Here is a 26,515-nt window from a genome sequence, read left to right on the forward strand (position 1 = left end):
TATACCACTCTATTCTCATAGTTATAACAATGCTGTATAACAATGAATCTTAAATAATAATAATATGAAGATCTATGAAGATAATCCATGTTAGGATAATGAAGACCTTGTTCAGTTTAACAAGGTTCACTACGACCATTGAAATAGCTGACCCCGGGTAAATCTATAGCTATTAGTCTGAAGTGAAGTAGCTAACCTTCACCAGGGTTATCTATATAGATAGACAGTTTATTAAACTTCAAACCGAGTCCTTTAAATCTAAAAGATAGTGTAGATTGAAATACATAGTGAATATATATTGAGAAAATTGTTGTTGTTATTTTAATGATATAATTTTGTTGTACATTGTTGTTTTTACATTGGGTGGGTACCAAAATCCAAAAAAAGTACAGTGTATTTTAGAGAAAGTCTAGTAAAACACTTAATTGCATATTTAAAACACCATTTTATTACACGAATCATATCGCAGTTGATATTTATTGCGGTATTCAAAGCATATATTTTCACTGACAATCAATTTCTGTAGTGTGTTCAAGGACATATAACAAATAAGTTCTTGTTTATTGCATTTTTTTACATATTCATTATTATAAACAACTAGTTATAGTCAGAGCTTTCTGCATTTAGTCCTACAATTTTCACGCTGTTATAAACCTAACTTTATGTAATTTATAAGAAAAAAATATATAAGGTATTCTGTATGTGGGGGAAACTGTATATTTGACGTAAGTTTTAATATACTCGGTAAATATTTCAAGAAATATAACGTTTTTCAAAAATAAAACTACGAATACACATTTAAGCACTGTATTCCTACCTAAAAATGTAAATACCCCCGCCGCAGCAAACCTGCCGACTAAGCGAATTTCCATTTGTCTGAATTGATTTTCAGTTAAATATATTTTAATAACATTAGGTTTAACGAGTACCTAGGTTTGCTGCTACAAGGAAACTAGTAAAGTGTGTTTTTGAGTAAAATATTGATAGCTTAGTACAAAATAAATAAATTTGCCAAGTTTGATCAAAATATATCCATAAACAAGCAAACTACAACATTTGACAATATTCTCCATAAGAATAACATGGGAATTTTAAATTTAAATTTTTTTTAATTTTCTCCGTTACTAATAATCGAATAAAAATACTTTTATATACTAAATTATTTGTTTTTTTAAGCTCTTTAAAAAGGTCTAAAGAGAAATCGGGAAATTTTGTGTTTTGAGGGTCAAAAGTGAGAAAAACCAATTTTTACCCCATAAAACCCCCCGTAAAGCCCCGTTCCCATGGTACGATCGTGCTGGTTTGCGAACTCATTCAAGTTTATCCCGCTTTACACCTTTAAACCAAATTTCATCAAAATCGGACAAAAATTACTCAAGTTATCGCGTTCACGGACGTATATATATATATATATATATATATATATATATATATATATATATATATATATATATAAGTCTATATATATATATATATATACATATATAAAAATTTGAACGAATGGTGTTTTTGGCCTCTGGGGACATCAAAATGAAAAAGTAAATCGGTCCCGGGTCTAGGTCTTACCGTGCCACCTACGGTAATAGCTACTTCCCTATAGGGAAATTCGCTAAAAAAGGTTTGAATGTGAAACATGTAAAATATGATGAACCAAATATTTGCACTTGTTTTATCAAAATATAGCTCGTAGTAATATTTTGTTAGATGTGCATTGTTAGATGCATTGACAAAGAAATCCCCTTATGACTACAAAAAGGATAGTCCAAGGATTGATGTATACTCTCTTATCTGAATATGATAGATGACAAAGCATTTCCCTATACTGTAGAAGTTTGCAGTTCTTCACCTATGGATCTACTTAGCTATATTTCAGGAGTACCTAAAACAACTAATTTAAATTCAAACTAAAAAGTATGAATGTAAAATATATGTAAGTAAATTAACTAACTTGGTTATTGCATTCTAACGTTTTGGAAATGGAGTCTTATTTTTTATAGTAATGACTTTATGCTTCAATAAAATTTGTTTTATCAAGTATGTTTTACGAGTTCTGAATAATAATGTTATTTATTTTGTATGGTAAAACAAGTGTGTATTTTATGGATATGCTTCCATGGTTGTCACTTATACTGTATATAAAATATTTTCTTCGTGGTTCAACCACGTCATTTGGTTATGTACACTGTGTACAGATACTACCAAAAATGTGCATGTTTAAATAATTTCAAATATAATAAAAACTAGTTATATATCATAAATATCATAAAATATCCATAATATTATGACTCATACAAACATTCCTTAGGGAAAATTATTATATTCTGTATAATATACAAACCATGACATGTTAAAATTGTGTTAAACTGAATTTAACTAAGTATAAAAACCAAGAAGCCTGCCATTTTGTATGAAATTTATGCAACGAATGAGGAAGCTATAACCTCAAACATGACTAATCATTATGATTTGGCAGGTCACCAAGAATTGATTTTACGACATAGCAAATTTACGTATTCCACGATTAAATTGTAGATTCCTTGGGAGACTAAATTAAGGCATGAAAAACGAACATCATCGTTATTATATAACTTTGTCTATGAAATAAGTACGTAGTTAATGCTTATTGACCCGCAATGAGTTTAAATTTATCTATTTTCCACAAATTAAATGGTCACTCTTGTTAAAGATTTTTAAGGATTTGGCTATGTGCCTATACTTTAAGTAAGTAAAAAAGTAATTTAGGTTAAAAACTTCAAGTTTTTATGGTTTGATTTATATTTTTGTATTACTTAAGTTGTTTTAATAGATGAATAGGTTTGATAATACTCATCGATTTTGTATACGTATGATTACAGAATATATGGATTCTAGTTTTGGCGTTGAATAAAGTAAAAAATGTCACTAAACTTAAAAATGTTATAATTTAGCTGATAACATTTAATATTACAACGAAATGTATATAATGACAGCCAGAACTATTTAAATGTGCACATTTGAAGAACGTTTTTCGTCTAAGACAACAAACAGTCAGAAATATATATGGGCATTGTTAGTGGATTTTTCATTAGTATTTTAGAAAGTAATATACTAATCTTAATGTCTTCACCAAAAAGACAAAATCTAACAAAACAACACAATCCTCCCTGTTAAGTTTTGCTAAAATAAAAAAAAAATAAAATGTCATGAATGATTAACTTACAATAAATTTGACAAATTTCTTGAATAGAATATATTTATCTATTCTGACCAGACATAATCATTAAATTAATTTCAGAAAAATATTTTACCAATATATTATTTACGTTTTATTTATTTTTTTATTGTTTAATTACGTCATTACAAAACATTACAAAAAATGAAGGCTAAATTTACAATAGGCTACTTAAAACTGTTATATCTTACTCATGGGTAATTAATTTAAAAATAATATATTTAGGTACCTTCAGATAACATTATAAAATTAACAATAATTATAATACATAGATTTATTAATGTTTTACCTGGAGTTGTATCAATGTGGAAGAGAATGACCATTCTGAAAAAAAAACTAATAAACACGGGTGAATTGTTTGGGAACACAATTTTAACGTTTGTCAATCAAACAAGTATTGCGAAGTTGGTCGAACATTGGTTGTTGTTTATTTTTCTCCTAAACTTAGTCCAAAAAAATCTAATGTAAATGTTTTTGTTGCACCATAGTCAAAGCATGTATTTAATTTAGTTAATTTGTTTTTAAAATTTTCGTCTACAATATAAAAGTGATCACAGAAAACAAACAATCTAAAATTTAGTAAAAGGAATGAAAAGATATAGGGTAAATAGCTACAAACATAAAGAATAAAGAGACAACCTCATAATAATACATAATGAAGTTTTAACAAATGAAAAGTGTGAAATAGTGACAGCTTGTAAAGTAATATCTTTCGTCAAAGTTTGTCACTTTTCGATGCAAGTTTCACCACTTTTTCAACCGTCATTGGTTTGAGAAATAAAAAAACGAACTTTCGATAAACGGGATTATCTCTTTTACCGTCAGTGTTTAATTGAACATGCATTCTCATATGCAGTAATTTTAAATATAATTTCTTTGATACTATATTTATCTTGAAAACCATAGCTCATATTTTGAAGAAAAAAAATAGCTTCTGTATATTCTAATATTGAATGAACAGTGACCATATTTAATAATTACCAATGTTAGTTTAATGAGAAATTATTTTCTTAATAAAGTTTGATCTCATTTTATTAATACTTTATTATATTATTAATAAGGTAACTAGTGTTTTTTACTACCTTATCAATGTACAGGGTAGAGCAACGACCGCACTTCAATTCTTTTTCACTGGATAATTAATGCAACAACGAATTAAGAGCTGTGCTCATTACATGATTTAAACTATTATATTTCAGTAAACCAATGTTTATGAATTTATTAAAATTGTTCTTTTGCTGTGGGTGTCAATTTATGAAACAGTGTATCTTGTACAAACGCCCAGATATTATTTGAACCACATGCTATTTACAACACATTTTTTAACACTGGATAAAATGATTTGGCATAACAGTTTAAACCCTAAAATTTATCGGTACACGCCACTTCCATACACTTCTCATACAGAAGAAAATGTCAAACGAGTGCGTGTTGCAGTAATTTATTCCAAAGAGCATGGAAGACTTTCTTTGATGTTGTAAGCATAGTGTTTCCAAGTCGCCCCGTAAATCTGGTTAAATCTAAGCTAGGAACTGTCCAAAATATTATAGTGATTCCTAAAGAAATGCTAGGACGAGCATTCCATGGAATTTTTAAGTGACTAAAAATGTATCTCAATTACGACAAGTCCATTCAAGAAAGTTCGTTTCAAGAAATACGTCAACTACTCAGAAGAGTTTGTAGCATTAGATAAACGTGTTTTGAATTGCTATTTTTATGTGTAGGCTAAAAAGTGAATTTACATATGTTGTGACAATTTCATTGCCTCATCATTTCAATTTTTTTTACTATCCCTCAATTAATAGAATCGACTTTGCTAAAACTGTTGCCTGTTTGTATTTTTCTGTAGTTTTTTTAGATTAATTACTCATTGTTTTAATTATTTTAAAACATTGACTGAAATGCATTCATATAGATACCATTAAATAGATACCAGAGAATTAGTTAAATAATAAATTTTCTGTTATCATAATAATTACGTGAACTAGTATTACGATACTTCAATCGAAAATGTATTTATTTGAGGCAAAACTACAAATTGATTGCAATTGATTGGGGGCAATAACACTTCAAGAAACAATCTTACTAATCTGGGATGCAATCAACAGCACTATTGGTTCGTTAAGACTGATTGAGTTAGTACGCCCTACATACATTGATACAGCCTAGTAAATCAAGTGTAGGGAAATAAGCTTTACAATTCAGTTTAAATTTATATAAACTTGTATGGAAAGTATAACGGATAATAAAAGTGGGTTTAGCTTTGTGTTCTATGTGTATTAATTTAAAACAAATATTTTCAAAGCAAAAATGAAAGCTAAAGATTAAAAGCTAAAAAAAATAAATTTTTTAAAGGATTTCGATCATGGCAACAAAAAACTAGATATGTAACCTAACCGCTTTGTTGAATAAACCAAGGAGTTCCTTTGATGTAATATAAATGGATTCATACCAGTTAGTAGATAATATATTGTTTAAAATACTCGTTTAATAAATGTGTAAAATATCTCAAAACATTATTAAGACTTAAGAAGGTTTTGAAAGATTCATCTTGAATTTCCAGGATTAAATAAGTTGTTTTAAATTGGAACAAATTCGTAGCACCAACTCAACTTGTTATACTTGTTATAAAATGTTCCAAACTTTACTCAAACCCTCTCTATTCCCAAATGATAAAAATATGTACTAGCTCATCGTGGTTTTATAAAGTAATTTGGTCTTAAAAAGTATAGTTTAACGAATGTTAAATTAGATTTGTAGCAAAATAAGATGAAATTTATTTTACGTAATGTGTAAAGAATATTATAAATTAAAGTATAGAAAAAGCTTCTACAACTTTGTAGCTTTTAGCTTGCAAAGATATACTGAAATTTAGTCCAAGCAAACTAAACAAACTTACATAGGGATCGTTAAAAAAATTGCAAGAAAACGTTTTATGGTTTTATTTTGTATAGTTGGGTTTGCAGAACGACATACTAAAAGTTGCCAAAAATCGGTGCACGATAAAACCACTAAAATCAGAATTTAAAATGGCGGCTATTTCCAACATTGGACAAATTAAAAAAAACATATTTCACATGCATTTGTTATGCACATTTTTCGAGATAATGACTTGGGACTACCACCTGTATTTATTGGGTGGTTAGTATTTTATTTTTAAAGGGAACATGTTTTTGGCCGCCATCTTGGGTCCGCCCTATTGGACATAGATATTTTTTTTTCAATGTAATGATAGTGTTGTGACACATCATTACCAACTACATTTTTACACTGATTTCAATGCCGAAATCCGTTTTTAAATATCTTTATTCATTTAGAAGATATATTCAAACGAAAACTCTCCACCATACATTTCTTATGGACGTTCGTAGAAGCGGAGAGTGAACACATATTAAACCCTACTTACTAGTGTTTGTCAGTAATTTTAGAACGTAAAATATATTTAAAACTTTTTAAACATGGAAAAAAGTTAAATAAATTCAAAAATAGCGTAGAAGAAATTTTTATTTATTTGTATAATGGCATTAATTACATAAACTGTAAATCTTACGTTGGCAAAATATACATAATAATAGTAATTCCATTGGCTCAACACATGAAACCGAATGTTGTATTTTGTTCAAACTAACCTTTTTAAGCAACAATAGAATCCATCTCTTTGAAAGATGTTTCCTAAAAATAAATTGTATATATTGAACTGTTAAATGAGGGTTTAGGGAGGACTTTGTCCAATTATTTAACTGCTAATTTGATATACTTATAGGAATTAATCTAGGGGTTGTATTGTTTCGTTTTGTGCTTTCTAGTTTATAACGAGAATCAAGTAGCACGTCATTTTAAAGGCCATTTTCATTTTAAAGGCAACTTTTCATCAGCTTTAAAGAGTCAATGAAAAAATGTACACCAATATCCCCTATTAGTGTTTTTATGGGTTGTACAAGGGAAAATAAACTCATCATTATCGTATAAAGAAAGTAAAACTATTTATTGATCAGTATTAAAATTGTGTTTGGACCCCCAAAATGGGGATTTTTGGGGACAGCTCATAATTTTTTTAAATATAAAGCCAAATCAAAGTACACATAATTTTAAAGGCCGTCAGTTAAAAATAATATCGGTAAAAACTAAAGGTTCCTATCTCAAATTAATACAAAATGGCGTCAATGTTTAGTGTTTATCCACCTCAGAGATCCCACATAAAAATACATTATAATATGCAATATTAAGATTTTACCAGGTTGTACCAGGAAACCTTATCTCTTTATAAGAAAAATAGAGCACTTAATAGTTGGTATAACGATTTCCTCTGGTAACCCAAAATGAATTATATTGGGACAGCTTAAAAATGTAAAACATAATGCCTGAATACTAATAACTGCCACCATTTTGTACTGGGTTGAGGTAGATACCTCTGGTTTTCACCGATATTCTTTTTAACCGATGGCCTTTAAAATTAGGAAAAACTTTACGCTTGATGAGGCTTTATATTTAAACTATTTAAGCTGTTCCCAAAATACCACATTTTGAGTTCCCGGACAAAATTGGCATACTGATCAAAAAGTAGTTTGTACTTTCTTGTTACAGTAATAACGAGTTTAGTTTCCCTGGTATAACACATAAAAACACTATGCATTATGCAATATGCACATAAAACACATTAATCACTATATATTGGTATATATTTTTACACTGGCTCTCTCAGGCTGATGAAAAATAAAAATGGTCGCCATTCGGTAATAGGTTAAGATAGAGACCTCTGGTTTTCGCAGATATTCTTTTAAACTAATGGCCTTCAAAATGATGTGCCACTTGATAGGGGTTGCTATTTATAAATTTTAGGTTACCCCCAGCAACCCCTATTTTGGGGTGGGGGGTGAATTTCAAAACACCCCACAAAAACTTTACACTTTAGTAATGTATATCTAAGCTCGTTCGAATGTGTGCAGCTGTTTAAAATTTTTACCAGGGGGGAATATTATGGGACACCCTATATGTTTTTCAAGTGCTATCCATACTAATGACTGTAGACAACAATGTTTTTGTGAAGAAAGTACGTTTTCTTTTTATTCATTTACAAATCACGTGAGAGAACGTACAATAACCTTGACCGGTATTGCTAAGTAATTATTCACACAACTCTGTTGTATTATATTATAGCCTCACACGCAAACACGCATATCCTGCCTAACACGTCTTTAATTTGGTGAAGTGCTGCTAATTCGCAGGAAAATTTCAAGGTTAAGTGAAATATATTGTATTGTAAGAAAGGTATTTTGTTATATTGCTGAAAATTAATAGTTAAGTTATTATTAAAATTATCAATTACTAATCAAAGTAAAGATTTTGAATATATTAACATTAAATCATAAAATTAGTCAACAAAGTATATCACTGGCTTGCTCTATAAAAAAAATCTGTTTTGTTTTTGTAGGCTTATATTTATGATTAAGTGTTTTTTTCGTTTATTATATAAGAGTCCCAACAAATTTAAATATTTGGTGAACAAAATAAAATGCTTTTACAGAAAGTATGCAACCTTGATATTAATATTTTTTGTAAATAATCACACATTTTTAAAGGAGACTGTGATATACTTACTAAACAGTATTACATAACACAGCGTCGTTTGCGTTGTATGGCCTCTATGTTACCACAATATCGATAGCATTGTAGTTATTATTCTATGTAATTTTGAAATTATATTAATTATCTTAGTATATTTATACATGGATTTCAATAGTTTTGTAATAAGAATTATAAAATGTTGGGGAAATGTTGAAGGAAGAGAAATGCTGTAGCCTATTGGCCTATTTGGAGACACCCTGTCCTACCTCTAACGTGTAGTAGAGTTATACGCTCTTATGTAATAGCCTAACACCCTAAACATACGTATTCGTATCAATAGTTAATTTGTTAAGTAGGTTAAACTACAATATATTTTTTTTTTATTTTAAACTGTTTCAGAATCTGGTATTGGTTTGGTGTTTTAAATGTTTGATTTTACTTATGTTGTAAGATAAAAGTTGATCAAATGTTGTTAATATTCCTAACTTTTAAATATATTAATTAAGTAAAGTTGTGTGAAATTCACTCATACTGTTAAAGACTGAAAACCTGACTTAGCATACAAATATAGTATGCGATTAAATATCATATATCTCACCTTTGTCCAGAAAAAAAACTCAACAATAGCAAACTTTATTACATCCATAATTTTGTAGTTTAACACATCAATAACGACACACGAAATACAACGAATTTCGAATGCATGCTTTGGGTAATTATTATTATTGGCATAAATGTCATACAGGGTTAGGCTCTGGAACCACCCAGTTAACTTTTTAACGCGTTGCAGTAGGAAAACCAAACTCGGCACATATTAACAACATAAGAAATTGTAATTATTCATCAAAGTTACAATTTTTCCCCAGCCCCCAAAATACGTTATTTTGGGGTGAGCCCCAAATTTTCAAATGTAAACACCTATCATGTGAACCCTCATTTTAAAGGGTTTTTCGAGACAAAAAATGTATACATTATATACAATGTAAAAATTACATATATATATATATATATATACCGGGTGTCCAAAACCACCCGTACACCCCTTTCAAAACGATGGAAACCATTTCTTATAAACAAAAAATAATAGAGAAGTAGCTATATTGGGCACGGTCTACCAAATGGTGATAATTTCAAATCCAAAATCACACCGGAAGTGGCTTTTTCAGACCGGAAGTTGACTTTTTTAAATGTAATCTACTAATTTTGATTACAGAATCTGATTCTACATTGAAAAATACTTAACTTTTGTCTAAAACATTTTTAGAAGAAAACTTTTTTTCTGCCTCTAATCCCCCATTAAAATCAATAATTTTTGGTCACTGATCTGTCAAAGTTACTCCAAACAATAATAGAGAAAAACAAATAACAAAGATTACATAAAGACATATGATGAATAGAATCAGCTGTTCATTGTAAACACCTTAGCAATTGAGTAACAGCTGGTCTACACATTGCTTAGTTATATTTAATTTTAAAAATAAATCATTTGTTTTTACATTTAAGGGGTCAAATGTAAAAATAAATTATAAAAAAAATAAACTTACCAATGTGTAGACCAGCTGTTACTTAATTGCTAAGGTGTTTAAAATAAACAGCTGATTCTATTCATCATATGTCTTTATGTAATCTTTGTTATTTGTTTTTCTCTATTATTGTTTCGAGTAATTTTGACAGATGAATGACCAAAAATTATTGACTTTAATGGGGGATTAGAGGTAGAAAACAAGTTTTTTCAAAAAATGTTTTAGACAAAAGTTAAGTATTTTTCAACGTAGAATCCGATTCTGTAATCAAAATTAGTAGATTACATTTAAAAAAGTCAACTTCCGGTCTGAAAAAGCCACTTCCGGTGTGATTTTGGATTTGAAATTATCACCATTTGGTAGACCGTGCCCAATTTAGCTAGTTCTGTATTATTTTTTGTTTGTAAGAAAAGGTTTCCATCGTTTTGAAAGGGGTGTACGGGTGGTTTTGGACACCCGGTATATATATCACATTATATTACATTTTTGTTATTTATGTATTCATGTTTCCTTGTAGCAGCAAACCTAGGTTAAACCTAATGTTATTAAAATATATTTAACTGAAAATCAATTCAGACAAATGGAAATTCGCTTAGTCGGCAGGTTTGCTGTGGCGGGGTATTTAGTTATTGTATTGAGTAAGTTTGTTTTGACTCAGCAACCAAAGAAAACGGTAATTATTCCATATAGATTTTACTTTGTATTTAGTTCTGAATGAATAGTGCTACAATGTAAATGGCATAAGCTCTTTTGTAGAGTGAACTACATACTAACATAATCACCAGGAAATGCCTTTTTATGTTTTAGTTTAACTTAAACAAATTATTCATAGGTAGGCTACTTGGTAAAAAACAATTAATTTTGAATGTGTTTGTTTGAAAACAAAGTTTGATACATTTTCCTTGATAACAATACTCTAATATACTGATACCCAAGATAGTTTTTATAATGTCCTAATAAATAAACTCACACTTTACACACATAATATAATTTTTATGTTACTATACGCACGTTAAATAAAGTACACAAAATTCTTAAACCAAAAACATTTTTTGATATATAACACGGATCATATGGATCTAGATCGTTTTCAAAATAAAATACATTATTTTGACTTAATCAATATCATTACTGTAGAAATTAATAAGGAACTATCATTCCATTTATCCCTATTTTAGACCGGATTATCCTTAAATACATATTGCCGTTCCATTTAAAATAACTTGACCACACAATCCATATGTACATAGTTAATTACATTTCCCAATGATAATAGTTTAAGAGGAATACTCGCGTCTCATCAATAAGGATTCCGTGAATACCACAGACCTCATAAAGCTCCCATTGTTATCCGCATTCTGGCGTTAGGCGCTGTTTATTAAGCTTGATTAAAATGGTCATAATTGAAAATACTATATATTAATCTTTCCTGTTTAAACATTTTGATCGGTCAAAATCTCATTAAATCAGTTTTTATAAATAATAAGTCCTAACAATATCTAATTTTAATTCAATGCTTAACACATAATTTGATTTAAAAATTAATGTATTATAGTTATTTGTTATGCAAACCACGGTTTTGTTTGTCAAAAAATATATTATGAGATTTCTAAACTATTCTAGTTTGCCTCAGGTGTTTTAAATAATATATCTGTTAAATAATAATATATAGTTACAGCTGTTAAAAAAGGGTTTACGTCATTTTATAAGGTCAACTACTAAAAACTGAGTTTTTAATTTAATCCCATGAAAAAAAAATGATATGACAAATTATAAATTTGTATAAATTATCTTATACATCCACCTAGATATTATTTCTTAGAATATTAAATAAGCCACTTAAAAAGCATTTCAATAAACCATTACCAACTTCTATAGTTACAAGTAACATTCCTCTTTTTATTTTATTTTTTTATAATTTTAATAAACATTTTACCAGCAATAATACTGGAGGAATAGATAGTACAATTTAAAATATGTAATTCTTAATTTATTAAAAACTGCAGTACAAATGTAAAAAAAATATTCCGCCTATAATTATTATCTGTCAAAAGGATTATATTAAAATTGATATCATAATTTAGTTAATTATAAGTTTAACTTAAGTAGAGGCTTCTATTTTGTTTAACACTAATGAGAGTTATTCCGTTTTCATTCATAAAACATTTATAAAATTGTCGTAACCTATTAAAAAACCCGTTACACATATATCAGTTGTATATTACCAGTTACTTATCAAAGCCAGTTTATTCCTCATTAGCAGGTCAATCATTTCATTTATCCTGTTTATATAATTTTTATATTGCATTAAATTTGTATTAATTTATGATATGTTCATATGCCACTATTGTACCTTTATGAAATATACGTTGATGGTTTCGGCTTTATTTTTTTGTCTGAACAAAAGTGTATATAGTAATTTATTATTTCAGTTCATACTCTTTGTATAGTAGTATTTCTATTAAATTAGAATTTAAATTGTTTATTAAGATATATAAAATAATAAATTAATTGTTTTAGCTTACAAAACAATAGCTTCCAGCCAATTTTAATAATTAATTTTTCGGACGATTCTTTACAGAAAAAAAACTAGATGACTTTTTTTTTACTTTATAATATTTTTTGTAAAAAAGTTACAAGTTAACTGTTGTTTTTAGTATTTTAAAATCCACTTGAAATTAAAATCATCAATACAATCGTAAATAACTCGTTTCTAACAAAAGGAGGTTGATTTTTCGATATAAAATTAAACTTATTCATACAATTAAAACCTAAATATCCTATCCTGAATAACCGGTCATATAAGAATATTGTTTTAAATTAAACGATATCCTTTGTAAGTAAACAGAACAATTCTCCACCATTTTAAAGGCTTGACTAATGATCCTGTTAGGCTCAGTGTTAAACAACACCATTTATCATATAAGATCCATTTGTTCGTTGAACGTTTTGGACTAAAACAGAACAGTTAAGCATAACTCTTCAAAAAAAAAAAAAAAAAAAAAAAAAACTATAGGTATCTTATAATAATTTAAAATTTTGCTTATATGTATATTGTCTAAAATGTTATATGATATATTCTGTACATTTATATTCAAATTGGCACGGATTTATTCCTTTACAACAACCAACATAGAAATTTGTGTTTAAAATAATTACATAAACATATGTTCTGTTTAAAGCAAACTTTCTAAGAAAATAGCATTTGCAACTAATCATTGTACATATGAAATACATTGAATTACAATTTTAATAAGACCCAAGAGAAAATATTGCCCTACAAAATAATAAATAGTAAAACTCTATCAATAAAATAATGTGTATAATAATAAATTAATTCAAGGATCTATTTTGTGAAATTTCATTATATATATTAGTAGGTATCCAAAGGATATCTAAGAAGGCTATCTGGAAAACCATTCATTGTCAAAGTTGTGTGACAGAAATAGGTTTCCGGTCCATATCACAGCGGTATTTGGTTCCTTCTGTGCAATTTAAACTTTATTATTGCGATATTGTATATCTAAAGAAATCATTTATACCACATTAATATTACAAATTTATCAGATTACCGTTGTTACCTTGTATATTTAGCTCTTTGATTGGTGAGAAAACTCAATGTTGGTTATATGCCGGTTGGTTACATACACTCAGAATGTGTGGCCAATACCACAATATGTAGGACATTTTTTAATTAATAAATTATAATCAATCTTATGAGTGCAAGTATCAACTTGGCAGAAGACAGAGAAGGGTGGAAGAGGCTGGTACACGAGGCGAAGAATCAACTGAGATTTGTGGAGCCACGGCAGTAAGTAAGTAAGTAATCAATCTTATGGCTTGATATGATTTCTCTAAACCATTTTGATAATATGTTTAAATTTACTCGTTTATAAGGCACGATATACTTTACCAAAGACCTTTAGTTGTGCCAATGATTTACCCGAAACAAAAAGATAATACTAAAAATGTATAATAACAATTATTGTACACATGATTTAATCATTATTGCTTACACGAGTTTTTAATATAAAATACACTTAGTATCTACCATCGGAAATGCAAAATTTAAACATATTAGTAAACTAATATAAAATTATATTTTTATTTACATAAAGTATTTATGATAATGAAATAAAAAATAGCTACGTTGCTAATGGTATAATGTACTACATTTTCTTTACTTCGAGGAGTTCACTAGGTAAGTTAAAAGTGACAGATGAGTCTTTAAGGTGGTGAGATAACTTAAACCCGTAGATTTTGACGCTTAACTAATCAAGATCCATCTGTAAGATTTGTGACTTTTGATTGATTTATACACATAGTTCTCATATTAAATTTGTAGCCAACCCACGAATACATGAGGCTTTAACGTTATTAAAGTTTAGAGGTTATGTTTGGCTGTCAGCGTTGGCAGTCGTCTATGCCGAAACGGCACACGGAAGATTTCTCAGGTGCCGTTTGACGTCACTAACTGCTGATGTCACTTTGAGGGAACACCAATACCGCAACGATACGGTATGAGCCATCGGCCTCGGTGGTGTAGTGGATAGCGTGTCGGGCTGATAATCCTATTGTAACGGGTTCGAATCCCGCTGGTAGCATTGACTTATTGACAACAATTTTTTCATATCAGCAAGTTTGGTTAGTTTGGTTAGGTTATGACAGTTTAATTTTATAATTAAAAAATTATAAAATTCAATTTTAGGCATTTATAATTTCATTTTATGAACAAAACTATTTTTTAGATTAGTAAACCTTTATTCAATTTTTCCATTATCGGCACGTTTTGTTAGTTTGGTTAGGTTATGACAGTTTAATTTAATAATAGAAAAATTATAAAATTGTCTGTTTCTTCAGACGCAGCAGTAAATGACGTCAGCAGTTAGTGACGTCAAACGGTACCTGAGAAATCTTCCGTGTGCCCCACCGTCGTCTATGCTTAAAGGACCTAGTGACACCAGCGGATAAAAGGGCCATACCAACCAAACAAACTGAAATAGACCATTCCTAACTATCAAAGATTATACTAGAAGACATGAGGAAGCCAAATGGTGATTCTCGTCTAAAAAGTCCATCCTAAAAGTGATATTGTCAGTAATGGTATTAACGACTTCAGACTCCGCCCAGACCCTCTTCTCACCATCCATCATATTAACGATGTCTAGCCTCAATTAGTGTCCTCGTTTGTGTCATTGTTGAGCTAAGCTTGTTTTTTTATACTTATTATGGTTTGTTAACAAATTTAATGCTATGCAATCCTTTTTTTGCTTCAAACTTTATTTCAGTTTTAATGTTAGGTTAAGTAAAATGTAGTCAATTTGTGAAAAACATTGGGTAAGTTGATTTTGATATGTTAAATAAAAACAATAACTAAATGTAAATAAATAGTGGGTTGCGTAAAATTAGGAGGGGCTACCTCACTACCTGAAACTTAATGTAATCAAAACACCTTGGGTAGGATACTTACATTAACTACAATTACAACTTGTTTCAAAAGCACAAACTTATAAAAAGTCCAACTTTATAACTAGAGCTTGCATTGTTTAACTCTAAAATATGCATAATATAACTAGAGCTTGCATTGTTTAACTCTAAAATATGCATTACAGTATGAGAGGTAAAGCTTTCACAAAAAACTACACTCGTCAACGATGCCATTTAATTATACACAGACACAAATGTTAGATAAAAGGTAATCAGTGGCTTTTATTACATCTTTAATTTCCTTACACTAACGGGATTACAAAAGGAGTACATAGATAATTTCGTAACCACTAAATTCGTTATAACCTGTATTATATGATATAGTTAACAGAAAATTTTAAATTTTCAGTTTCGTGTATTAATATTTCCTTTCTTTTGTAGCAAGTCAATTGAAACATCACTACTGTTGGCTACATACAGTAAGTGACTTTTACCTTTAAATATTAACTCTAATTGTACTCTAGTTGCTAAATATGTTATCTTGGCTTATATAAAAGCATCGCCGTAGCTTAATTTGTTAAATATTTGCTGAAAATTCTGGGTAACAATAATCCTACAATATGTTACACAATTTCATTTGTCTGGCCCCAAGAATCTATTAAATCTGATTACACTTTTTTGACAATGCTTCTTTGGCATAATTGAATAAATAATTATGTATATATAACATGTGCTAAATATATATTTATAATTAAATCACAGTGGACTAAGCTTGTATTTAGCAAGTACGAGTGACCCATAGAAAAAAGCTGTGGTGACGTAACAACTTTTGTAGAAAATCTTAACGCAAACAGGATTATCAAAAGAATGCATCGTTAGCCTCACCCGTTCTAAAGTTATAGCTAATTTTCCTAGAGACTGTAAATTTATTTAACAAGTGTGGTGAGAGGAAAGCACAAGGGGGAGGAGTAGGGACTTTTGGAAAAATACTCATCTCAACATGGTCTAACGGCATAGAAAAATCCAGCTTTCCCAGAATTACTTTCGACATTTTTTGTCTTATTTATGTCTTCACTGTAGCGAAAACTACAAACTAAATAATTCCATATTAAACAATTCTTCGTTTGATTTTATACATTTTTTATATCCAATTTTTTATTCAACACTGTTATTTTAAAGCAAAAACCACTTCTTTAAAGTAACATAAATATAATTTTTTTTCTAAAACTTAGCTATAGTATATTTTCAAAAATACATTATAGTATTAATAGTATATGTATGGTTAGCAAATACTTATAAACTGAAAAAAAATATTATTTAAATATAACACAATATCATATGCTGGGGTTACGAATAGGGTTATCGGCCACGTTAAGGCCACTAATCTTTGTATTTGCATGACATAACCTCAACTCTAGAGGTCATACACGTGCTTGGTAAGGCTTTATAAACAAAACATTTCAATAAAACAGTCCTACAGATAATTTGAATTCTGTTATATACATTAAGTATTGTTTTACATACAAAGCATTGCATTCAACATAAAGACAGTAGAGTTAGGAAATTCTTGAGTTTTTAATGTAAGTATATTTACATAATAAATATCATTGTAGATATTTAGAGGCAGGTATAAAAATATGGATTCGTACTTGTGGTAAAAACTTTTTATTTTAAACATCCTAAGTGAAATTGTACCTCCAATGTAAGTTCAAAACCACTTATTAATGGTATGTTCCATGAAAAACTATGGCGCCAAATTTAAAATTGGCCTTTTGTGAAGTAAAGGAACTGTTATAGGTATGACCTTCTATGCTATGTGAACACTATATACTATTAAATTACCACGTAAATAACATGTTACCATTCATTAAAATTTTTATAATAACAAACTGCATTTGCAAAATAACTCACAAAATGTCAAGTTATGCATTCTCATTTCAATTCGATACGATCGAAAACTAAAATTACCAAGTTTTTTTTTTATTCTGTACGTATGACTTAAAGCAAACGCATTTTTACACAAAGTCATGTTTAAGCCTAATTTATTGGTTAAAAAACTAAATGAATTTGTTACCTATGATCATTTTTATTTCCTGTTCTAAGTTAGTTTCTGTTTTAAAAACAATGTATACCAAAATAATGTATATATTGAACTTGTCATCATGTTTTTTTTTGTATCTAGGCCTACAACAGCTTAAACTTAAAATCATTATTAAAAAAAGTTTAGAATACAGGATGTTTACGTTCCGATGAATTAAACATGCCATAAATTATAATATATTTAATTGTAAAACACCACCATTAGTTTTAAATCCCAGAGTAAATAAGTAAAGGAAAAAATCTTTATGTGTTACTACACATTTCAATCCCTGTTGTATTAAAACCACTGTTGTACTAAGGATTCGAACATTATCTATAAATTATAACTTAAAATATCGTACATCAACATAGTAAATAGGAAAACACAAAAATATATGCTCAGTACTACAGGTATTTAACCTTTTTATTATTAAAAATATATGTATTTAAATTTACTTCCGTCGGCACTTTTTATGATATAAAAACGAATAACTAACTGTTTATGAATAATATCTATGATACACTGGTATGAATAATCATTTGGTTTGTATGGGGTTGTTATTAACCTACTGCAGTGGAATTTAAGTGTACTTTAATAACCCCAGGCTTAACCTAAGTGTGTTATTTACATAATGTTGCGGTGCTTTGAATGTGACCCACGAGTTTCATTTGTTTTAACTATAATTAACAAAAAGGGTTGCAATTTAATTTCTATAAACATTGTAGTGTTAAATATAAACATTATGGTAGTGTAAGATAAAACTAATTACTTTAATGTTTACTGTAACATAAATCAAACACGGAACCAAACTAGTATTTCGGATTGTGGTATATCGTTTCACAATGCACATTTTAATAAAATAAGTAATAAATTAATTAGATTTACATGGTAATAAACGGTACATCACTTCTATCACCTTTGTATGGATGCGCACAATCATTATTATGACAAGGAAAATTCTTTATGACAAAAGAAACGATATTTTTAAGATTGGTGTCAACTAGCCTATCTAAAGGAGACAAATGATAAAGCATTCCCTTATACTTTGGCAGATTGCAGTTTTTCCTTATACATATAAATCTACTGAGCTATAGCTCGGCTGTTCCTAAACCATCATTTAAGTTATAGGATTCGTGAATAAAAACTAAATCTTACATTTTAAAATATTCCGTAGAACACAATATAATTTTAATTTGATAAATATAAAATTTTAAATGCTATTTTAGACATGATTTATAAATTCAATATTTCCTACACCCGTAATGACAGTAGATAGAAACAAAACTGTTATCTAAAATGTGAAATACGTACAATGGAATGATTCTTGTAGAAATTTTAGTTTCATTTGTTGTGGTTAATGCATCAATTTAAGTTGTTTAAAAATGTGTACGTAGCTATGGAATTGCGCAAAATCGATTTCACACAAAATAATGAACCGATAAACACTAAAGGTTTCTCATTCTAAAACCAAATAATTATTAAAATGAAATGTAATTGTTTATTAAACTAATAAAACATTAAGTTTTATATGAAATCATTTATATTTTAACATAATTACCACCGTTATATACACACAAGGGACGTCAACAAAGTTTGACAAAGCACAGTTGATGTGATGGATGGGTTTTGTTGGAGGATGGTTCATTATGAATCGAGAAACTAGTTCGCTAAACTATTTTGTTTACCTGAGGGATGCTATTTAGCGAGATTTTCTCTATTTAAATTCTTATAAACCTCAATAGTGAAATCTGCTTGATAACCATATTATTTAGGTTTTTTTTTACAAATTTATTGTTACTTCAATCGAAATTCCACGAATAACACTGTAAAGAATGGTGTTCTAATCATTAATCAGAACTATGAATTATTTACATACAATTTCTTCCTTAATATTGTCTTCTTGATATTGAGGATTTTTTTAACGACTCCCTTGGACAAATAATTTACAATGAATTACTGCATAACGTTTATAAAATTGTAAACGATTAAGAAAATTGCAAGATACCCAACCTTATAAATTACTCTAATATAAATTATAAATTCGCGAGAGAACGGTTCTGGGCTGTACAAAACATAAACTGATTTAGTTAAACTTGACATTCATCAGCATTTTTTTGCATTATAAACATACATATTTTGAATGTGTTTTTTATAATTATTAAATGTACGAAATAAAATGTCGTTCACATAGAAGGAAGTTAACAGGTAAGCATGGGAAATGATCACAATGCAATTGCTTGGCAATGCATTGTTTAATGTTTAACCACGATTCATCAAAGCCAGTACAGCAATGCTGGTTGAGTATGGGTAACAGTTAATTTTTTCTCAAACTTCATTTTTACTCAAACATTTTTTATACTTTACATTAGTTTTAACAGATAAAGTGTGTACATCGTAATATCTTTCATAAAGTGCATTATTCAAAATTATAATACACCGTATACAGTGTTTATTTTGAACATTAAATATTATATAGCATATTTTTTGAGGATAAGTTTACCAAATGTATTATTAATTATTATGCAAATGTTATTACCGGTCATTATACCATTTTCTAACAGAAAGAAATTATATTAGAATTTTTTAGACGACGAAATAATATATTAAGTTCATGATGAAATTATATAACAATTGTGAAGTGTGCCAACTTCAAAAGTAATATCTGTCGTCAAAGTTTGGCAATTTGTGGTGCAACTTTTAGCTCTTTTTTAAGTATTTGAGGAAGAAATGTGGATCAAAAATTAGTTCATAATTTTTTCATTGGATTTTAACCTTTTATTCATGCATTACTCATTGCATTAAGTGTATTCAAAAATGTGTATATATGTATAATATTCATCCGTTCTCATTTAATGCAAAAAACAATTTCTTGTGTATTCTTGTAGCTCACTAAAACAATGCTGCACCTCGTAAAATAGGTAACTCAAGATACTGAGGTTGGATATAATTTATACACTATTCAATACTAGACACTTAAAGAAAATGAAAAAGTCAATACAAAATAAATTACTTTTTAACATAAAGATTAAATTATTTGCAGTCTAATACTTGTCTAATTATATTTTTTAATTTTACAATTTATTACATAACGGATTGTTTAATAACTTTTACTTTCATTCCGCACTTAATTGGAACATAACAGCAAATACAGATTTTCATCAATATCAGTTTGCGCCAGTATCGAGGTTAATAGTCAATAAGCTATTGTTTCCACTGAGTTAACCTTGTTTAATAGGTTATCTTTAACTTATAATTTATTTTCCCTTCCTCAAGTTTCTATAAAAGTTTTGGTTTGTTTCAAAATATGTATTGTGGTTTGCCTATTAAAATTTCAAGTGCTTACCCATATTTTGCTACGGCTCAGTACAATGTATTAATGAGATATATTTAATTATAAACTTGTAGTTGACCTCACAGTATTTAAATAATTTATTACAAAAATAAACTCTAGTTACATTACAATTTTACTTTATACTTTTGTGATTTACAGTTGAGCGATCAAAACTCACTAACTACGAAGCTTGTGTAAGTCCGACTAAATTGTCCTAGATAATTAAGGCATAAGTCATTTATTTGGCCAGATTTACATTAATGCATTGGCTAAGTCAATATATATAAAGAAATACAGATTGTCTTATAAACTATAAAATAACTACTAAAATAAACAATATTTACTTGTAGTCAATTCATGAACCCAGCATACCATATGCCCATGACAACCCATCAGCAATAAAATCATGGACACGGTAGTAATACTTGGACACCAGTAATTTTCGAAGTGATTTTTAAAAAAACAACAGGGTTTGACTCAATTTTTAGATGTGTTGGCAGTGCATTGAAAATCAGTGTATACCGTTATAATAAAGATGTTTTTTGAAAAAGGTGGTTTAATGTTTTGGTATCTGAAGTTAAGACTGTTTCACAAAGAATATGGACATGATGTGGAACTTGAAAAAATTGAAATGTTCTTTTTCAGAAAAGAGAGTGTTTCAAGGATGTATATGCATGAAAAAGTTAAAATATTTGAAGACTGAAAAAAATCTTTGCATGAAGTTCGTGAGCTGATTTTAAAGATGGTTCAAATTGCTCTCTTTTGAAGTCGAAATAGAAATCTGGTCCTTCCATTCTCACATCCCCATGGCGGCACTGCGTATAATAAATGAGGGAAAATGACCCCATAATAGGCGGACATAAGGACGTTCTGATCAGAAAAATTTGACGATTGTTTTAAAAGAAAGATGCCGGAACCAACCCTCGTACACACACTGTCGATATGGTCATAAAAACGAAGGTGTTTGTCTAATAATAAACCAAGGAACTTGAAGCCTTCTGTTGACTCAATTAAATGGATGAAAATGAAATGAAAATCCTTTATTTCAACAGGCAAAGTTAGGGCCACATGGCCCTTTCTTACACTTAACCTGCAAACATAATTATAAATATAAAATAGAATATACCATTTAACACATTATTTACACAAAAACAATACTTTTTGACAAAACGAAAACAAAATGTCTAACAACAAAAAAAGTCTCACACACTCAGTCAGCAATTAATTACGCAAGTGCCAAAACAGTCCTCGGACGCACCAGCCGAGGCCATACGCTCAAAGTACATTTTTTTCAGTGCCGCCACGAACCGAGGACGACTATCGAGCATTTTTTATGGATAAAGGTAGGTTGTTCCAAAGACGGCAGGCAGTTACAACAAAGGCCCTGTTATGTGCTGTACTCCTATGATCGTCCTATGGATCGTTTGATCTAAAAAATTACATCCTTGTAACATGTTTTACCAACCCTAGTTTTATATTTAGCTCAAAATCGGTACGACAACTTTTTTAATTAGATTCTCAACTGAGAGAACGATTTTAACTAGATTGAATTGAAAAGGTTTAGTATTCAAGCAATGCTCCTTGTGGTCTCAAAATTACAAGTTGTAAACTAGGTAGTCGTTAATTGAATTCATAAACTAAGCAAGTAAAGTATACAATTTTGATTTGTGTCGTGTTTTAGGGTAAACAATATTTACAAAAAACCAAACAATATTTTTTTATTACAAAAAATACCAGCCCTGGCCAATTTTATTCTTTAATTAACATAAATTACTTTCAATAATGGTTAACATGTAGAATTTTCAAGTTGGTTAATTTCCAGAATACGTAGCCAAAGTGTCAATTGTCATTTTAATACCATTTACATGGCCCTGTGCAAGACATATGAGTCTTCAAAGCCGTTAATAGACATTTGAGTAATAACAGTTTTCCGGTATAGTTTAGATAAATATAAAAATTTTACAGTTTATAATAGGTAAAAGATTTTAGATGTAGGAAAAAACTTTACTAAGTTAGTGGATTGATTTACGTCAGCATACATTACAAAGTGACATTAAATTAAACAGCTTAAATTTCTGAGAATATAAATATATAACCAATAAGGTTCAACATAAAAACTAACATTTCGTGAGTTTCATATTATAAGTATCATATTATATGTTAAAAGAAAAACAAATTTTTCCTTCACAACATTACTCTCAACTAACTGTTGTTGTGTTGTTGTAAAGATTGTTTGAAACCGATGTTTTATATAATTTTTATTACATCAATTTCATTCATTACATTCAAATTTACGACAATCGTATTTCGATTTTAAAATATTATATTAGTTAGCTTAGCATGCATTTAAAATATCAAGTTATTTTTTTTTCAATTTGTACGTGGCTCTCATAAATAAATGTGGTCAAACAATAAAATTTAAAAGATGAATAACGACATTGCATAATACATTACATAGTAAATTAAAAATGTTAAAGATAAAAATAATCTAGTGCATTATTTCGAAAGACAGATATTAGTTCCTCTGAACTAAGTAACAACGGCCAATCCGGCCCAATCTTTTCTTCGCAACATCCATCAAACTAACGATGTTTTGTCTCAATTAGTGTCATAACTCCTTGTTAATGAATGGGTCCTATGTTATTATTGTACCACAAATATGTCAGTTGTAAAATAAAAACAAATATAAAATTACCATAAACTTAAAGCTTTGTTAATATTTCTAAATCAAATTTTAATATAAATATTAGCTGTTTGGCCCGCTCTTCGTTCGGGCAGTTTGAAAAATATCAGAAATGCAGGTGTAAAAACTTCGTTTAGATTCTTATCCAATCTCTTGTATGGATTTATTTTTGTAAAAATTGCTCCCAATTCCTACAAAATCTTCTGATCTAACTCATTAGAGTTGCTCTCCATTCTTTGTTAGTAGCCTCACCTCTTTAAAGAACATAAAAGTAAATAATAAAATAAGTAAGCAAAAATGTTAATAAACAATCTTTTGTTAATTGCATTGGCCAGCTGTTGTTCACTTTAAATCGAATAACTTAAACTTCTAAAACATGTAAGGCGTAGCCCTTTGAAAATCAGCCTATGTGGCAAAGCCCTAAGAGAATTTATTCATATCGATACTTTTCGACAAATCTAGACACTTTGAGCTTCATTTTGATGTGCCATATGCCTACATTTTTATTTGGTTAATGGGCCTAACCATTTACATAAAATTTGATTGTATCACTTTAATAATATAATAGATGGTCTAGTTATCCTAGATTGCACGATAGTTTTTTGTAAAATAATATGTTACATCAAATGAAATCAACTCTAGACGTCATTACGTCTAGAAATATTACTTCCTATAGTTTTTTTTCTCACTATTATAGAGCAAGATATTAATTAGAGCTATTAAAAGGCCGGACAATTAAAAAATACTTCGTATCGGGTATCATTTATCATTGTTAACGTATAATATATATATATATATATAGTTTATATAGTTTACAAATAGTTGAATTTTAAAAACATATGATTGAGTACAGATCAAAGAAAATAATAAAATTAAAAATTCAGCTGAGTTGAATCACTTTTTTACTATCTTAAATTTAAACCAGAGGGGAACTTTGTTTTTAGTACCAACTGGTGAGCCAATTCGGAATTTCTTAAAACCAGTTGGTTGCATTTATGGTTTTGATGTGGGTTTACTTTGTGAAGGGCTTTAAGGGTATAGCAGCCTTCAAAATTTTGGTTGTGGTGAGCGGAATGATTATAGATTGGTTTTCTTTTGTCTTCATGTACCACATCAAAACGATGGCCTGTCATTCGAACTCTTAAAGAGTTTGAAGTCTGGCCAATGTAATCTTTTGGACAATGTTTACACGATAGTTGATAAATCACGCTCTAAATCACATTGTGAGATTCACAAGTTGTTCTACCAACAATCGGATAAACCTTGTTTGTAACTTTACTATCAAATTCAGTTGTATTACTCATAATTTTGCAAATACCACATCGGGGCTTGTGACATGGTTCACAGCCGTGTTTAGAATTGTTTAAAGGCCGAGAATTTTGAATTTTGGGCCTCACCAACATATTTTTTAAATTTTGTGGCCTTTTAAAAATAACACGTGGTGGTCTGGAAAATAGATTTTCAGTACTAGGGGAAGATTTCAAAATATTGAATGCTACTTTCATTACACTGTTAATCTTTTGTAGCCCAGCATAGTATTGAGTAATAAATTTAAGATCACTCGAAAAACTATTATCTTGGTTGAGTTTTTTGGGTTTTTTGATCTGATTGGATATTAGTTTTTGAGGATAGTCTCTTTCAATGAAAGCAGAATTCAATTTAGTGATATATTTTTCAAAATCAGATTTTTCACTGCAGAGTGTTTTAGCACGAATTGATAAGCTTTTTGGAAATTTTGTTTTCATATACATAGGGTGTCAACTTTGATAATGTAAGTATTGCATTTTGTTAGTTTCTTTTAAATGAATTTTTGTTTTAGGTTTTTTATTGTCAATGAAGACATCAACATCTAAGAAAGAAACAATTTTGTCTGAATAATTCCAAGTAAATTTCAAGCAAGAAAATTGGTTTAAATCTTGTAGAAATTCTTTTAGTGAATTTATTCCGTGTTGCGAAACAATAAAGATATCGTCTATATATCTTAACCAAAGAAGAGGAGTTAAAGGATTGTTTGAAAGAAAAGTTTGCTCTAATAGACCCATGAAAAGATTAGCGTAGGCTGATGCCATTCGTGTACCCATTGCTGTGCCTTTAATTTGTAAGAAGTGTTTGTCCATGAATCTGAAATTGTTCATGGTTAGTATCATTTGAATGAGAGTTGCCAAAATATGTGTAGAAGGTTTAGAATTTGTGGGTCTAGAGTTAAGAAAATGTTTGGCAGCCTTCAGACCATCATCGTGGGGAATATTTGTATATAGTGATTCAACATCAACTGTTACAAGTAATAAGTCTGGATTTTGAGGGAGGTTTAAGACTGCAATTTTGTTTAGAAATTCGTTAGTGTATTTTATGTAGGATGGTAAATTTTGAACCAATAGCTGTAAATATTCATCAACAAAGGCAGAGATTCTTTCAGTTGGTGATCCAATCAATACTTGAGACGATTGGTCTTCCTGGTGGTGGTCTTGATGGTTTATGCACTTTAGGGAGAGTGTAAAATACTGGAGTGTTTGGGGTGTAAGGTGTCAAAAAATTAATAGTTTTCAAAGATAAATTTTCATTTGGACCGCATTTTTCTATAAATTTAACATTTATATATAACTTCTTTTCAAATCGCACAAATGACATATCGATTTTATGTAACTGAAATTGCCGCCAACACTAGGCCTAGCCTCACGTAGGCCTAATCTAAATT

The 26,515-nt window shown here is 29.1% G+C and overlaps 1 protein-coding gene across 3 annotated transcripts in view; it reads right to left on the bottom strand.

The window, feature by feature from the left end:
* LOC128996268 (hemicentin-2) overlaps positions 1-26,515 on the bottom strand; it is a 420,963-nt gene that overhangs the window by 260,187 nt on the left and 134,261 nt on the right. The window lies entirely within an intron of this gene.

Source organism: Macrosteles quadrilineatus, unplaced genomic scaffold, assembly GCF_028750875.1.
Source record: "Macrosteles quadrilineatus isolate MER2022 unplaced genomic scaffold, UCM_ALF_1.0 Scaffold_6__1_contigs__length_79288215, whole genome shotgun sequence".
Taxonomy (NCBI): Eukaryota; Metazoa; Arthropoda; class Insecta; order Hemiptera; family Cicadellidae; genus Macrosteles; species Macrosteles quadrilineatus.